The 17109-nt window shown below is 40.7% G+C and overlaps 1 protein-coding gene across 2 annotated transcripts in view; it reads left to right on the top strand.

The window, feature by feature from the left end:
• The first annotated feature begins 1139 nt into the window (after positions 1-1139).
• galnt1 (UDP-N-acetyl-alpha-D-galactosamine:polypeptide N-acetylgalactosaminyltransferase 1) overlaps positions 1140-17109 on the top strand; it is a 33185-nt gene continuing 17215 nt past the window's right edge. The window contains exons 1-2 of one of the 2 annotated variants that reach the window (XM_028426012.1): positions 1140-1622; positions 15091-15205. The gene's annotated coding sequence lies outside the window, so the exon portion shown is untranslated. Of the gene's footprint in view, positions 1623-7973; positions 8076-15090; positions 15206-17109 lie in introns of those variants that run through there. The other variant, XM_028426013.1, reaches the window with a different exon arrangement.

The following is a 17109-nucleotide window of genomic DNA, read 5'->3' as shown; positions in this document are numbered from 1 at the left end:
AAAGAAGTTATGGCCCTTTGTCATTGTGACCTATTAGCGCTCTCCACCAGGTTCAGCAGGGCTGTGTGGTTTATTTCGTGCGTGCTCCCACACAGAGGTATATTTTATACATGTGGAACAGAACTGGACAGATAATCTTTTTTGTAATGTGTTTTGCGTACATTCTCTGTTTCAGTTCAAATACTACATTTCTCTGCCTCTGAAGATTCTATCAATTATTCTAAAAAGAATTTACTGTAGACAGATACACTCTGCAGACACAGTTATTAACAGATAAAATATCACACATGCATGCTTTTCAGGCAGTTAAGTGTTTCAAACCTACAAAACATTTAGAAAAAAGGGAGAAGAGCAAAAAGCTTCAGAGGTTTGTTTTATCAATGTACATACATACAGTTTGAATGGTCTGTTGGATGAAACAAATTTAACAGAAGATCAGAGAATTTGTGCTTTTAACACGATTGTGCAGGCCAAGAATTTCCTTCGGGATTAATAAAGTTTTATCTTATCTTATCCTATAAGGCTTGTTTTAAATTATATCGGGTCTCCAAATTATTTTTTTTGCACTGATCAACAATCTCCGAGTTAACATAGTGTAGGCTAAAGCCAGATAAACCAGACCTGTTGTCCTCTTCCTATACATTGCATATTTATAAACCATTACTCCTGAATCATCATTATTTCTATAAACATTCTTACTAATTAAACAGTTATCATTTTTATTTGAAATAAATACATTAAGTTACATAAATAAATAAATACTTTCTTTCTGTATCTGTAGTAAACTAATTACAGGGCCTGTCCTGCGCTGGGAGTTAAATGAGTTTTCACTTCAAAAGTTAAAGGTTTATCTGCAATAGATTTGTAAACAAAGGTTCAATACCAACACAGAGTGATTTGATTTTTATGGGTTTTGTGGGTTTATAGGATGAATATGATTCATCTGTTTGTGCTTGTTGGTGCACTTTAAACACACTCTAGCATCACTCACATGTATACAGCTGTTGTCAACTAGATTTGTATGAATCACTTTTGAGGCAGACATAATTCTGAAATGTTGGACTACGTAAAAAAAAGAAGAGTGTTTCTTCCGGGTTGAGGTATTCAAGGGAGGGATGAGCAGTGATGCTGCCTGTGTTTGCTCCACACATCAGCAGCCAAGCTCCTCTCTCTCTCTCTCTCAGTCAGACGGCAGCACGTCCGCCCGGAGAGAGAGAGAGAGAGAGAGAGAGAGAGAGAGAGCTCTCTGCATAGCGCTACTGCCGCCTGAACCCGCTGACACATTCACGGTCTTTTCAAATGGATGTCTCCTCTGATTACGCTTTTAGACACTGGACGGTGCTTTTGTAGCAGCGCTCAACGCGAGAAACTCCTCATCACCGGTTTGTTGTTAGGTAACTGGTTTGTCTCGACGACAGAGAGAGAGAGAGAGAGGGAGAGAGGGGAGAGAGAGAGAGGGAGAGAGTACACACTCCCCTCATCGTTAGCCCGCTAAGCTAGCTAGCTAGCCCGCTAACTTAGCTGTGGTACTTTGTACCGTATCGGCGTCAGTCTTCTCCCTCGTAGCCTAGCCTGCGGTCTCTTGCGCCACAGCGGCGGATTGAGGTGACCCGTCACTCCAGGTAAGTGAACAATATGTGTGGAATCTTTGTGTTATTGTCGTCACACAGTCAGCCGCAGGGTTGTTTCTGGTCAGTGGACCACTAACGTTATCTGGTAGCAGCAGCAGCCTGGCGCTACGGCAGAGGGTTCATGTTGACAGAAGCAGCCAAGCAACGGGGATGTGATGCGACTCGCCGTTAAACGCAGAGATAGTCACTTTACTTCACAGTTAACCAGTCGGCAGTCATTTCATCCACAAGCACACTTGAATAGACTTAATGGAAGTATACAGCTGTGTCGATAACGGTACTCGTAGATACTTTATAGCCGTTCACGTCCAACCTTGACTGTAGATTTGCTGGGAATTTACCACTGCCAGTTTCATGTTATTTCACTATTGCCGCATTTGACTGCAGGGCTATTCAAATGAGTGAGACAGCTCTGACTGACGATCCATCGCAGAGAAATGAAACAGCAGTCCATGTCTCAAGTTGACCAGCGCGGTTACAATGGAGTCTTCCTGGTGATCGTTTCCTCCTTTTTTTCTCTGAATATTTCACAGCTTAGATGTTGCATCACAACCTTGCAGGATGAGCTGTAAACCTAGAATTTAACCCCTATTTGGTGGCTGTTGTGTCTGTTAGAGGTCAGATGATTTGGCTTAGCTTGATACAAATAAGGAGTAGGAGCCAGTATATTAACCCTTACTTCCTTGTTGCCGTGGGTTTTACCTCCCCTCAGCAGAGGTTAATCACATTATATGTAATGTAATAACAGAAACCTTTTACAGGGTTTGGTTAAAGCGTGTATGTGTGTCTGTCAAAGAGAGAGCCTGTTGAGTGAGTGAAAGACGAGAGAATGAGCGCATGAGTGAGCATGCATTAACAATGCTGTAATTATCTCAACAGATAAGAAAATGGATTCACTATCAATCCTGCAAGAGTCAGTGGAGGCAGAACAGATGAAGATGTAGGATTGACAGGGAACCAATTAAACGAATCTGTCATGTTCCTTAAAGGGAGAAAAAAGAGGGGAGCATGTATTATTTATCCCCACTGTGTGTGGCATTGCTTGTACTGTAGCAGTAGGGGAATATGCTGCGTAGCCGGAGGGAAGCTGCTGTACCTATGTGCTACCTGTAGCACTGGTCTTATGGTGAACATGAGCTTGAGGGCTTTGATCCCCTTTGAACAGAAGAATCTCTTTGGTGCAGTTAAACTACATAGAAACATCATAGGGATCGATGCGTTGAAATGCATACAGCGGAGTTGAAGAGTTCACAATACAAGTGTTTTCTGTGACCTGTGTCATTTTTTTAGAACCTTGCCTTAAGGCTGTGGATCTGAAGTCAGCCTTGCGTTACAGCATGACTGTCCTGCATTGAAAGGAAATGAATCATGTTCCTCATTTCAAGGCCATGGAGTCGGCATGATCCGTTTCCTGCTCTGTTGTGTGTGTTAACTGTGGTTTCAGGCCACAGCAGATGTGCTACTGTGTGTGGGTCTGTATTTGCAATGGCTGGTTTGGGATGTTTCAAACTAGAACATCATCTTTATTAGATAAGTAGATTTGGTCTTTCAGCAGTATATGACACAAATATCCCATGTATACTGAAAAATGTGTGTGTGTCAGTAAGTACGTCACTGTGGTTTTCGCCCATATAGGGGGTGTGTATGTTTCCACAGTGTAATAGTAAGACAGGTGGCTATAATCATCATAATAGCACATGCTTAAAAGTGATTAAATCTCCAAATGATATAGTACAAATGCAACCACAATGTGTAACCTCTTTTTCCTTGACTTTGCTGCTCGGTCTTTCATGTCGAAGGAGAGTTAAAGGTGAAAATCTCTGATATCCGCTGTGCAGTGTATTGGTGGTTGTCATCAAGCAAGACTGAGGTGCATTTTTGCCCCGTGCTAGTCTTGAACAATAGCTCTATTCTGGCCCATGTCTCCGGAGGGAGGCAGCAGCATTCGGCGTTCCCGGCACTCTGTGTGCCAGCAAGGCTCGGTTTGGGATTGGGTTTCCACAGCCACCTGGAGCTCAGAGCACAGGAATGCCATTGTTCCTCCTTGCAGACTATGGCCGGATCGGACATACACACACATGCAAACACACAAATTGCACATAAACAGACACATGCAAGGGGAGCTCATACCAGCCTGTCCGTCCTCTCCAAAACTTAGGTCACCCTTGTACGTTATGTTGCTGCTGCTCACATGCATACAAAGTGAAACATCAGGCTTCTTGCTTGAACATTCACAGAGGGCAGACATTAGCAGCAGAGCTCTATTTCAGTTTGTTAAACCACACTAAATATCCTTTATGTGACTGAAACTTCTTGTTCTGCTTTTAGAGTCATATACCTTTGTGATGGGCAGTCATTAGTGCTCTAGCGGTTTACTTCACAGTTTTCTTTTTTTTTTATGTCCCTTGAAAACATTGAGCATTAGCTGTCAGTACAACATCTGGGTACTGACTGCTTTCCAACCGGCTACTCCACCAAGACGAGCTTTGTTTTTAATAATGTTGTCAGATCAATCTCACCATCAGACAGACTTATCTCTACACGCTACAGCTGGGCTTAGCAAATTGGCAGTGCAGCAGAAAGGTTTCTTGTCACAGAGTCAAAATATTTTCCTCCTAGGAGCCAAATAAATGTATTTTGGTTGTTTGTTTAGAGAAGTGAAATGAGTTTGTTGTGTGAGCCCTGCCCTTATTACTTTAACTGTGATGGCTAATGAAGTATTTTGTGGTGTCAGAACTTTGAAGAAGAGGTGTTGTGATTGCTTGTTTCTTTCCCTTTGTATCCGAAGTTCGGCTTTAAAACAGGCAGCCAAAACCCACTGTCAGCTGTACAAAAACTTGCTCCAGATGTTTATAGCTAATTTAGCTCGATCAGATAGCAAGCGGCCTAAATGTTTGATCTTTAGACTAACTGAGAGAGAGGGGGAGAGAGAGAGATAGAGAGAGAGGGATTGGTAGAATTTTGCATTTTTGTCTGCCTCTTACTCTTCAAGCGTTTGTAGACAACTTCAGGTGTGTGTGTGTGGATGTGCTTGTGCCTGTCTTTGCGTGTTTGTCCTCTGGCCCTTCAGTGGGTCACATTAGGGATAGAGTTGCATAGAAGTGGGTCAGCCAGTGCCACCAGGGAGTCTTGCCAGCTCTCTGCTCCCTCTCAGGCTAGAACCAACTAAAGGCTAACACAAATGCATAAATCTCACTTGTGTGTCCAGTACATGTGTATACATTGTTTGTGAGTATTAATTGTTGGTGTGAGGATCTGTCATTCATTGACCTACATGTCCTGCTGTGTTGTCCTTGTACTTTGACTTGTCATAAACAGCATTTCTGTACTGTAACTGTGAAGGCGAAAAGAGAAGCAAGCTATAGCGCAATATGTCTGAACTGCATATAGGGCCTCTACAGATGATTCAGAGCCTGTCACACTCGGTGTGTCTCAGTTGGATGGACACAGTGTTTCTGCTGGCTTAATGATAAGGAAATAGGATTTAGCCCAGTGTTCAGCAGAGGTTTATTTCAACTGCTAGCTGCAGTCTGTTGTTTTCTGCGTTGGTTCTCCTCTGACAAGGAATTAGTGGTCTATTTCTGTTTTCTGTTTGCCTGCCTATGTCCCTGTGTTGCTGAATTGAAGTAAGTGAGGTAATAAAAAGACAGGATTACATTGACAAGATTATTAGAATCGGAAGAAATTGCCCCTAACTTCAATGGAACAGAAAAGCTGCAGGGATGCTCAGATTATGGATGGTGTTAAGATGTATTTTGCCTGTTATTATTGAAAACAGGAGAAAAATGTAACAGACATAAGAGAGTTTACCACAGCTATATAGTCCAGTTTTTACTGTAACATTTAATCAGACGACCACATCCCATTAAAAAATGGATCTGTGGTAGGGATGACCTCAGGTTTTTCAGTGTTCATATTTCATCCTTCAAGACAAAAAGGGGCAACAGTGCAACTTTGTGAGATTGAACAAAATCCAACTTATAGTAGTCCTGTTATAACCGTGTATAGCACAATTCTCCAAGAGTCACCTTGAACACCACCATGGAGTGAAATAACATGGAGTTAAAGCTCAGCCTGTTGTGGAGTTGAGTAACTCTATATGTGGCATTTAGCAGCTCCAACAATTGCCTTCATTGTAAAAGTGTGCCACCCATGCATCTCCATATGTTGCTCACAGCATCTGTTTCAGTCTGAGATACTACCCGTCAGGAAAAAACAGTTTCCATGGTGACAGCCATGCTCCTTACCACCCCCCCTGCACACGCACCCCATAGGAAGTGGAATTTTTTTCTATTTCTGCTGACTCATGAAGAAACAATGGTGTTACGCATACTTATTCACACACATCTCTTATCACACAAACCTTTAGTTTTGTTACTTTTTAATGTTTTTTTTGTGGAGAAAGTTGGTATGTCAGTGTGTCTTTTTCATCCAGGTCTGCTTATCTTTTTGTTAACCCTAATGGTGACCACAATTTTCTGTAAACTGAGTTGGAAAAGCAAGGGCTTCTTATTTATTTTATACAATAGTAAATATGTTCTTTAGATACAACTCAGGGATTTAAATGCTGTCTAGGTATTTAGATATTTATTATATATTTCTATGTCATATTTCAATAATCTTTTCTTCTATTTGTCTATAACAAACAAGAATTTCCCCTCTGGGATAAATAAAGTAATTTCTGATTCTGATTCTGATTTAATATTGAATCTTCAGAGTATACCTATACAGCAGATATTTTAATAGAGCAATGGCTGTTTACCGTTGAATTATGAGTTTGTAGTCTAAATATTAGCCGAGCGATTGTCAAGTGAGACCACTCACTCATTATAGAAGAGATGTCTGTAACGCTCCCAGTTTTAACTGTTGCAAAACAGCTATATCTTTGTAGAGTAGTACATTATATTTGCCTAATGGCATTCCTGTGGCAAGTGTATGGAATAAGGGAGAGTGTGAGTGGGAACAATATACATTATTTTGGAAGCATAATGCAAACCTGTGGGGTAAAACCTTTGGCCCTAGCAGTTTTTATTCAAATGGGTTGTTGTGATGTTTTAGTTTGGTATCCAGCTCTTATAATAAATTAATCGTTTTGAGTTGGTCTTTTAGAATAAGTCAGCCACAATCTGTTTGCTTTGCCCAGTTTTGCCTGCAGTAGTGTGTGAACCCTTGTGTAATGTGTATTCCAGCCGCAGAGTAAAAAATTGTGTGACAACTAAAAATGACTTCACAGAATCTTGCAATGTGTCCCTTACACAGAGAAAATCTGTCATGCACTTATGGCTGTCACAGATAATTACCTCAAAAAGTCAGTCTGCAAAAATGCAAGTTGTCAGAGAAAATAATTTTGCTTTCAAGAGCATAACAGAAGAGAGTCTGAGTATGTTGCTGAGCGATAAGATGCTTTGCCAGAGAAAAGGCTTCAAATGCTTTATAATCAGGGTACTATATAACGCATGTAGTATAAATTTGAAAAAATGGTACCTGTATGCAGTGAGCTGTTTTAAGAAAGGGCATTGTGTCTGTGCATGTATCCTCTGTATTTGATCTAGTCTTATTGTTGTTTTTTAATGGCACTCCTGGCACTCTAAATGGGTGTGTTGTTAATGTGTTTAAATGAAGGTATTTAATACTTAAAGAATGCACATGTTCAAAGAAGTGCCATGTGAAAATACACTAGGCTTGCATGATGCTGGTAAGTTGTGATGTTAAAATTTTAATCAAACCCTTAATCAAACCCATAATCAACTGATGCAGCAGATATATACATACGTTACCCTAAATACCCTAAAATGAAGAGGTGAACAGACTTTTCATTTAAACAGCAAAATCCACAGGGACAGATGGACTGTCAGCAAATGTAACTGTGTGTCATGGTTAGCTAATGATCCATTTTTATTGTGGAAATCATGTTGACAAACACCAGGCTTAATGTGGCTACCAAAACTATTTGCTATTTTTGTTTGTTGTTTGTATTTTTCTGGATCTTTCAGAAAGCTGGTGATTTTACAGTGTTTTTGGGGTTAGTGTGCCGTGAAAATTAATGCAAAGTACAGGTACAGTCAGACTTCATTAACCTGTGTATCTTTGAGATTTCAGTCACCAGAACATAACCATTATGGTGCAAACAATATGTTATGGCTCACCTGATGCGTTAACCAGGCCGAAACTATAAAAGTAAATTGTTGACATTGGCAAAGATCAGTTTAGTTTTTGTCTTAATTTTTTTCTTCTTTCTACAAAGGTGTAACTCAGTTCCCAAGGTTATTTAGCCCATTAAATGTTTCAAACATGACCACAGGCAAAAACGCTGTAACTTTTTGGTTTATAGGAAAGGAGAGAACCAGGGAAGGGCAGAAAGGACAGACCCTGCTGTGACAGCTCTGTGCTCTGTCTTACTGTGTGACAGAGTGAGCTATCTGCCCCAGGTTCACCCTGACAAAGGTACAGCACTCCCCTCTGGGCATGCAAACACAAACCATCCATCTCTAGTTCTTATCTGTTACCAGGCCGCTGCTTTGAGTGTCTGAGTGTTTGTGTGTCTGAGGACTCTTTGAGTAAAGTTGTTCTGGCCTGGTCACACTGATAGCTATATCAACAGTTACTCCAGTCTGATGGACTGCAGAACAACCCATTCATTGTTTTTCAGAGTGTGTGTGAGGGTGTGTATGCTAAGCCATCAGAAATTGCATTTCATCAAGCCACAAATGTCAGGGGGGCTCATGTATCTTGGAATGTGTGTGTGTTATGTGCTACAGTGTAATCTGCCAGAGGCTGGGATGTGGGTCACTGTGCGTGCAGCTCTACAGGCTATAGAGAGACAGCAGTGGGATATTGCCTCTGTATTTGCTCTAAGGGGACTAGCCTGGCTAAAACATATTTCACTGCCTTGTAAAGTGAAGCAGGGACCAACCTGCTCTGGAGATGTGACTTTTTTTAATTTGCGAATTTTCTTATACCCTGAAGCACAATACTTTGGCAGGTTTAATCATTCAGGTCTTTTTTGCGTGTTTAGGTGTGCAAAAACATGGGTATGCAAAACTGTGTGCAGCCACTCTTGTGAGAATAGGCTCTAGTAGACAGAAAAAAAATGAAAATCTTTGTGACTCATGTATCAGGGTTAAATTCAAAGGGGATGGTCAGATTACTCATGCCTGGAACTCATAGTGGATTTCACCTGCAGTCATTAAACCAGCTATTGCTGAACATTTAGCACCCACAATGAAAGCTTATTGGAGGTTATGTAGTGTGAAGAGGGGTGTGTGTGTGTGTGTGTGTGTGTAGTGGCTATTGACCTAATGATAGAGCTGCTTAAATGAAATATTGATAGCGCTAGCTTAGTTAGGAAATGTGTGTCTCTGTATGTGTGCATCATATGTGTATATTTAGACATTGCCCTGTGATTTATGGTGCATTTTGCACTAGCAATACTCGATAGTTTCAGTTTTTTTGAAATACGGTCTCATAGATCAAACCACTTGAACTGGCCCAGTAGTGTTAAATTTGTTCAGGATTAATGAGGACCAAGCATGGAAGCTGACAGGCAGGCTACATGATACTGCCGACTGCCAATGATGGATAACAGCTAACAGAGGATGTCTTTATTTGTTGATAAGTGGCTTTTAATGGCACTGTTTGAACACCAATGTAACATCTTGCAACATAACAAAACGCTTGCTTTTTGTTGGCAGTTAGCAGTACACAAACCAGATGTTAATGACATAAGAATGCGGTTTTTCATCATGTGACTGAGAAGTTCCTTTTAAGCACTGACAGAGAGTCAGCCAGATTTTGAAAGTAAACACACGCCCCTTTCTCTCGGAGCTCACCCTGAAGCCACGCCTCCCAATCACATGGACGCGCATTACCTGAAGACAAGCTGCGGCCTGTGACTTCGGCCATCATGCACGTACCTCTCTGGTGCGGCAGAGCAGGAAGAGAGCAGCCAACCAGCCAACTCTCCATGCAGGGGCGCCTCGCAGGATTGCCTGATGTTTTTATCGTTTTATAGCTTCCACAGATGTTTAATATTCTTCGTTTTAATGCGAAACTGCCAAACTAATTGGTTGCTATCAGATTGTAAAGAGAAGTTACACTAATTTAAAAAGGGCATCAGAATGAAATCTCCTACCCTACCTTTAAAACTTGTTTTAACATCATGCTACCATATTTCAAGAAAATTGTAACATTGGTATGATTCTGACCTAAACAATCTTAACTGCAACACAGGATTAACAGCAGTGACAGAGTAAAAGGGTCATGAGTGAGTCCTGTCAGCTGCGTTGTCATCATGTCAGCTGAGAGTAGTTATTTTGAGCTTGAGGCAGAGCACAGTGTGGTGTATGAGTATTTTTGAGGGGTGGAAGTAGAGATCTACACAAATAACTCAACTTTGTTACAGAGCACAATGGAAATGAATGCATCTATATGTATTTTAAGAATGTGCAGACATGATGTTCTTTACTATATTTTCATTTCATGTAAATTTTAAACATTTAAATGAAAATGTAGGCTGCAGTGTATACATTTAAAAAGTAGCTTTTGTGCTTGGAAAGTCTATTTAGTCCACTGTTATCCGCAACATTACAAGAGGAGATTGCATGCCACGTCCTGCATTGGGATTGTTGCTGGGAGCATTGGAGCACACAGCTGTGGGCATGCATGCACTTAAGCTTGATCCTGTTAACAAGCTGGCCAGAGCAGGGACAGTAAGGAGATATGGAACCAAGAACAAATCACAAGTCCCCAGATGTCACCACAATGCACAGAGATACATGGGAACATTTCAGACTAAATCAGGCCTGTGTAATCAGGACACAGAAAGGGGAAGGTAGTGAGTCTGTCTGTGTGCATGTATTGTCATACTGCTATGCCTGTTAGCAGTGGTCTAGGGTCCTGCTGCTCTGTTTCCTGTGTTCTCCGGTCTCTGTAAACAGGAAACAGATCTCTGTCTTTCTGTTACTCTCTCCTTTCATCTGTCCTTTTCTGTCTCTCCTTTGGTCCGACATTCTTCCTCTTCCTACTCTACCCAGCATACAGTATATCTAGAAAGTGACAGACTCCCAGCTTCCAGCGCACATCACTATTATGGAAAGCCAAACAGGCTGTTGTGTGAGCTGTGTTATCCAGGATAAATGTGACATAGTGGTGTGTCCTGGGAAGTTGGACCAGCTGCTTCTTACCTATTTTCTCCTTGCTCTATTCCTGTTTTCCTCCCTGGGCTTCCCTTGGAAAGCTGTCAGAAATTGTGAGCTACAGCTACAGTTGCCTGTGATAGTGTTGTTGTCATCTTTGTTGCCTTTCCTCTAGTCCCTTTTTAGCATGGATTTGGTGTTTGTGTGTGCATGGGGTGCTGTAGACCCTGCAGGGCCTTCCTTTCCCACACCACTGGAGACATGAGGTTTTTGACAGACCAGGAGGTGATAGGGAAGGCTGAAAGGAGGTGGAGGGGGGGTGCAGTTGTCTCAAGGATTGGCACAGCCCTATTTGTTGTTGCTAAGACCAAAGATGCCATCTTTGGTCTCACTCTGTTACAACATACGCTACAGACAGAGTCACATAACATATAAAGAAACCCTGGCAAGGAATCAAACACACACACACACTTCATGCTCATAGTACGCTATCACACGGTCTAAAGAAAAGACATGAAGATATAGTGTCTCTCCTTCTTTCCCATTCCTTTCTCTGGCTGTCTTAAGAGAGAAACGGTTGGGTTTAATACTTGGATATGGCTGGTTGAACACACTGTGGTCACACTGAGCCTGGGGAATTGTGAAAGACTGATTTGACTGTCTGTTAGTTTTAGTTCTACCCCACACTACCCTCTAAATTGTCCAGAACAAAAGCTGTTTCAGACCTCTTCAACCTCATTTGGTTGCAGCCCTGCTTTCAAACTTTATGGTCCTCTTGCTCTGGCATGGAACTTTAGCTTGCAAAGTGTTACATGCTCCTGAAATATTCATGAACCTCATGATATTGTCTTACCATGAAATATCTGCTCGCAGGAAGAGAACATGTTGTTTATCAGAATTGTTTTCGTCAGTCCACCCAAGCTCCACTTTACCTCTACACTTGTTTGTCTGCCTCCATCAGTGGTGTTTTGGATTTATGACAGGAATTACGTTGATCCATGATGAATGGAAAGAGGCATACGCAGGAGATGTTTGTTAGACTGTATGGGTTAATAATAGGGGCTGTTTTTTGGGGACAGAGGCAATGGTAGGATGAAATGACCCAGCCTTTTTGGTGCCACCCTCTGCGTTAGTTCACAGCTGGTCACAGGAAAATCAGGACAAGTAAGGGAGTGTCCATTTTCTTTTTATGCATGTTTTAATTACGTTGTCCTTGAAAACTGACAGTATGAGGCTATTATTTTAGGTCTTATTAGGGATGGCATAGTGTGGGATCTTTTCCACCAGGTAATAAACATGTATTAACATGTTGCCACCTTTGGGGCCACTGAAAATGTGTGTGTAGATTATCAGTGTTGCCTGCTGTTGGTGTCACTTTCATCAGATAAAGTTTGCTTATTTTTATCATTAACCTTATCAGTGTTTGCTTCCTGCTTTGACACAAAATCCTCATTTTGTTACCTGTTAAGTGAAAACTGATTCCTGCTGCTCGGTGCTTTGTGCTGTGTCTCCTCTTGCTACCGTCTGGAGCAGAAATGTTGCTAATAGTAACTAATTAGTGAATATAATTCTGGTTTTAACATGTTAACAGGAGCTCAAGGGAATTTTTGTCTGTTTAAGATATTCATAGAAACCACAATGTTAGTGAGTGCTCACTATGTTTTTACTAAAAGTCTGATGTGTTTGCTATAAAGAAAATATTTGTTTCTGCTGTGCTAAGGTTTTAATTCAGATTTTGTTGTTTTAAGCCTCACAGCAGGATATTTGCAGTAGATCACGAGTAGTAAGGGTTTTTTTTGTATTCATCTCAAATGATTACTTCAGTTGTGGAGATGCAGTCAATTGTTATTTTAAGTATGTGGTGTCTGTCCTGTATAGATAACACAGTGAATATAAGTAAATTGTAAATTAACCAGACTGTATTATATTATTAAAATATGACAGTGTGGCCGGTGGGGAACTTATGTACTATGCTCCAGCACCGAGTAACACCCTCTACAGTGACAAGCCTAGCTATCATGCTTTAGTACAGGTTCAGATTTATTCAGTGTCCTAATCTGTGGATTTGAGGTATTAATATGAGCTCATTCCAACAAGAGTGGATCAGTCACTTCTTAACGATACATGATCTACTTAAGTGTTGATAAGGTACATGGTTTTATGCTTCAATAAATCTGTAGAACTTGATGTTTGTCTGCATGGCCTGCAGTAGACTAATCTTGGAATGCTGTTAGGGTAACATTTTTCTTCTTTTCTAAGGTAATTGTATGACCAATAGTATTTGGCCAGTTGAATTTTCAAAGAAATGATGCAACTAGATGTTTTGTGGTCATAACACCATTTCACTTAATCTGCATCAAAGTAGACACTCGGAGTATATTTATTTCTCTGCTCTCTGGATACTCATGTTGGCTCAGTGTTGGCCTACATGAGGTCATGTTCATGTTCAATGAGGCACACCTCATTGTTGAGACAGGTCCATTCCTGCTCACTTGCTCTGCATTACGCATCTGACTTAGTGCCCATCTGTAAACTTAACCACTGCTGGATCACATTTGGATTCTACTTGTTCTTTACTGTTTGTGCTTTATTAAATCCAGCATCTTTATGAAATCGTGCATGCACAATCTATTACATCAACGTCTTGGTTTTCAAGGTGCAAGGTCAGGATTTAAACTTTATGGGAGAACAGTTAATGCCAAGGTGGAGGAAAAGCTGAGGCAGTTGCATATTCTGGAAGACCTCCAAGCTTTGCTGCACTACTGGACAGGAGCCTAAATAAACACATACCTTGCATGTCTCTCTCATTCAGATTTTCAAATTGTTTATTAGTGTGACAATATATAGGTATTGCCTAACTGTGCTGTACAATGTTTGCTCTCATTATCTCTGTGACTGTCTGTCTCTCCTGCCCTTTGTAGTTTTCTTCTCAACCTTGTTTTTCTCACCAACATAGCAGTCATGCAGTGACTACAGCGTGTAGAAAGCAGAATGAGGAAAGGAAGAGGTTTGCACTGCAGACAGAGAAGAGTTGCTATTTGCACCGCAGTGTTATGCGTGTGTGGTTCTGTAGGTTTATTTTGCGATTGTCAGGGGAATCTGATGAGTATTTATAGAAGCTCATACTTGCCCTGCTTCCAAATTATGGATGGATTACATTCCACTCAAACTTTGTGGACATTTTTGAAAGATGCAGGACAGAGAAGAGGGGTAAAAAAAGAAGCACTTGCACCATGTATGTGTGAGATGAAGAGTCAAGTAAGGAGATAAGAAATGATGACTCACCCAGGAAGACACAGACAGACAGACACCCTGGATGGCTAAGACCCTTTACAGACTAAAGCATACCTTCCCTGCAGTACAGCCTCCTCACAGTCACTATTGCAGAAGTGTGTAAGTTGGTGGATAGAGATTTATGGTATGGCTCTTTTTGTAATGCAAATTTATAATGTACACACATATACATAGGCTGGCAATATGAAGTCCCAGAGGGCCAAAATGATGACTTGGCTTTAAAGTAGGCCATGGGCCAGATTGAAGGACACATATACACACAAGCCCACACTGAGTCATATTCGCTCTCATCTTTATTCTCTGTGGATTTTTCAAAAATAGCAGATTAATCCAGTGAAATGAGTGGTTCTAATAATTTGTCAGTTGCCTGTCCCTATCTCCCTCTGCCTCTACTCCCTCATCTCTCTCTCTTCTGATTTCTTTTTTTGCTTCAAAGCTGGCCAAGCATCTTTGGTCATGTTTGACCTTTGTATGGGTGTGAAAAGAGTGAGGATGATTGATTTATGAAACATTATACAGAGACAGAGCTTGGCTGATGGTGTGTAAATGACTGACAGCTTTCCAAAGTCCACTGTTCACACATCCATTCATCCATTAGCTATACATGCATTATCTTGTCGAAGGTCACGGCCAGGGGCTATTCAAGTACATTTGACTGGATGATGATGCATTTGGACTAATACAGGGAACTGTTAATGTAGCTGCAAACATGTCTGGTGACATTGTGACTCTGGCTTTATGATTATATAAATCAGATAAGTGCTATCTGTGAACCTGCACAACAAGGAAACGGTCTTGAAGCCATTTTGTGACAGCTTCACTCATGACTTTTATTTGATTGCTATGTGGTTTCTTCATGCCAGAGGTGTGATCAGAACAACCCTTAGTCTATTTTCCATTTGGACATACTGTAACTGAATGTTTTTCCTGTTTTAAGATCGAACAAAACATTTGTACTACCTGCCATACATGCTATTTTCCCCCTCATATATTTTCCTTACTGAAACATTTTGTCTTCTCATCTCTTCAAGGACTATGTTGGTGTGACAAGTGAAAGAAGAAGTGGGATCTCTGAAGCTCCGCCCCCCCCCTGCTGGTGGAGCAACCTGCACATCTGACCAGAGACCCCTTAAGTCACGTGGAAAGGTATGAATATTGGAATAATAGGGTTTGCTATGTATTGTTTCCTGTTTCAATAGTGAAGCTGCATATACAGTATTATTAAGCAATTAACTTTACATTAGCAGTACTGTAGAGTCTGTGTTGTGTCAAAATCTCAAGCTGCTGCACACACTTTAGCTAACAGTGTGCCACCCTCATTAGCCTCCAGCCAGCTGAGCACAGTGTAGAAAACCTGTGTTTTACTTTTGGCTGTAAATCTTAATGAAACATGTGAGAATGATTGTGAATTCTGAATACCACTGTTGAATGCATAGAGGGAAATCAATTGCCATATTTCTGTATCAGTAGTAAACAATGTCATAGCACACTATATGCATTGGAAGCTATGCAAATATGCTTTTAAAGGAAGTTGTTTTGTGTAATAATACAGATGGTTAATTATTCAGCGTGGTGAAGTGGACACTGCATAAGGTCTAAATGAAGAGCAGACATGGCTTGGGCTGTGGAAACATGTCTTAAATACTGTAAAGCACTAACAATATAGAAGCTCATGTAAAAAGGCCAGAAAATATTTGTGATGGTTTTAGAATATTTAACAACAGATACTGAACAACACTACTTTAGCACAGTTAGTTGTGATTTGTGATAAATAATGATATTGTTATCATAGTCAAACAGGATTAACTTTTCTCTTGAACAGATTATGTATTACGTTATTACGTGAATTAGGCTTTTGGCTGCAATGTGGGGAAATCAATGTTTACCACTAGAGTACACTAAATATTACAAATATATTTAGTGCCTTGGAAAATATTTTGGATTAGAATCTCTTCTCCTTAACTTTTCTAATAACTTAAATATTGCTTTTACATCCTTGTGGTACTGTAAGAATATTCGGATATAAACTGCAACAAAATGATATGGTTGCACAGAACAAGGTTATGTCTGCACTGTAAAAGCACAGAGTAATGTCTGCAACATTTTTCACATTTTTATGTTGCAAAGAAAAAAAAAACAAATCAAAGAAAGTGGTTAGTAGCCAGGGAAACCCTGCTGCGATGCCAGCGCCCTCATAAATCCTGCCTTGGTGGAATGACTTGTAGCAGGAATTACAGCAGTTGTAATAGTAATAGCTAACACACAGCAAAGGCCAGACACACAAACCTGCTGTATTAGAATTTGATCTAAGTGTTTGTGTGTTTACATGTGTTAACACCAGCTAACACACAGCCTGTGAATAGTGTGTTAATTGTGTAAATTGTTGTATTGTGTCAACCTGTTATCTGCACCTCCACTTCATATTTTCATGTGCTTGTGAGTTGAAAGCATGACAGAGAGAAAAAAAGATGGATGAAGAAAAGTTGTTAAGTTGTTAAATGAGCCATTGGCGTCAGACAGACCAACAACTTGAGGCTGTGGTTTGTGTGTGTGTTACTGTGTTTTCCGTAATGAATTTATTTTAATGCCCACACTGTGTGTTAGCGTGCGTCTGTGGTTTTCTGGTGTAAATGGGCAACTGCACTCTCTTCAACCATCAGTGGAACCCCCCCTGTGACAGTAATGTGTATTGATTTTGGCCAAAAATGCCCCAGTGATTGGAGATTGAAGTGTTTAATTCCACTATGCTCCTGAGCCAAGTTTTGCATTGGTAATCAATTTCAGCTGGACTTTTACGCTGCCATCGGCACTTCTGTCCGTTTTGCTCTTTGCCTCTTTTACACTTGTAGTTTTCAAACTTTACTCTTTGTTCTCTCTCTCTCTGTTCCCTCCCTTCTTTTTCAAACGAAGTGGCATTGGCCATTGCAGCAAAAAAGTGGTGCTTTTTTTTATGCCATTGCCAGTTTTTATGCTTTAAAATCTGCCGGACCTCCGCCTAAAAAGATGGAGAACAACTAATGTCAAGTTATGATATATTTTACAGATAGGGA

Source organism: Parambassis ranga, chromosome 16 (genome assembly GCF_900634625.1).
Source record: "Parambassis ranga chromosome 16, fParRan2.1, whole genome shotgun sequence".
In the NCBI taxonomy this organism is placed as follows: Eukaryota; Metazoa; Chordata; class Actinopteri; family Ambassidae; genus Parambassis; species Parambassis ranga.
This window is presented reverse-complemented; position numbering and strand designations above follow the sequence as displayed.